This window comes from Lagopus muta, chromosome 7 (assembly GCF_023343835.1).
Source record: "Lagopus muta isolate bLagMut1 chromosome 7, bLagMut1 primary, whole genome shotgun sequence".
NCBI classification, from domain to species: domain Eukaryota; kingdom Metazoa; phylum Chordata; class Aves; order Galliformes; family Phasianidae; genus Lagopus; species Lagopus muta.
In genome coordinates, this window is record NC_064439.1 from 42098490 (window position 1) to 42099171 (window position 682).

The following is a 682-nucleotide window of genomic DNA, read 5'->3' on the forward strand; positions in this document are numbered from 1 at the left end:
GGGCGGGGCGGGGCTGCGGAATCGGCTGTCTTCCAGCCGGCGGCCCCTCCTATGGCCCCGCCCCGTGGGACCGCGGCGCGGGCGGAGAATGTGCTGAACTGCTGCTGGGCAACGGAGGTTTACGAGCAGGGCCAGTGGCGCAATGGATAACGCGTCTGACTACGGATCAGAAGATTCTAGGTTCGACTCCTGGCTGGCTCGGCTGCTCTTTTTTTTTTCCCGTTTTCTTCCCTCCCGCATTTTTTTCCTTCCGAGCTAGGAGTGCTGCCCGCCACCCCTACGGCCTCCCCTCCGAGCTCGCAGAGCTGACGGGCTGTTCCAGGAGCTCTCCTCAGGGCGAAAGCTCAACCCACAGCCTATGGCAGCATCTCACCTCTTCAACCCCATCCCCTCATCTGCTCGATGGAAGAAGCTTCCCCACGGGCCTGGGACTGTGGGGCGAAAGAGGCACTCCAGCAGGGCTCTCCCTGTGAGCCTTCCCTCATCTGCCAGAAGGAAAACGCAGCCCGTGGATTGCAGCGCTGCATCCCTGCCACTGCCCATCGCAAACAAACCCCAGGCCTCCCCATGGCAGGCAGGGCTGCCCCCCCCGCCAGCCCTGGTTGCAGGTGGGACACCCACCTCACAGCTCACCACCTCCCACAGTCAGAGACCAGATGTTAGGAAAGACCACGCTGAGCGC

General features: G+C 63.3%; 1 non-coding gene across 1 annotated transcript; it reads left to right on the forward strand.

Annotated features, from left to right (window-relative positions):
- Positions 1-128: 128 nt before the first annotated feature.
- On the forward strand, positions 129-201 carry TRNAR-ACG (transfer RNA arginine (anticodon ACG)). The gene has a single exon. It is a non-coding gene; the product is annotated as a tRNA-Arg (tRNA).
- Positions 202-682: the final 481 nt, after the last annotated feature.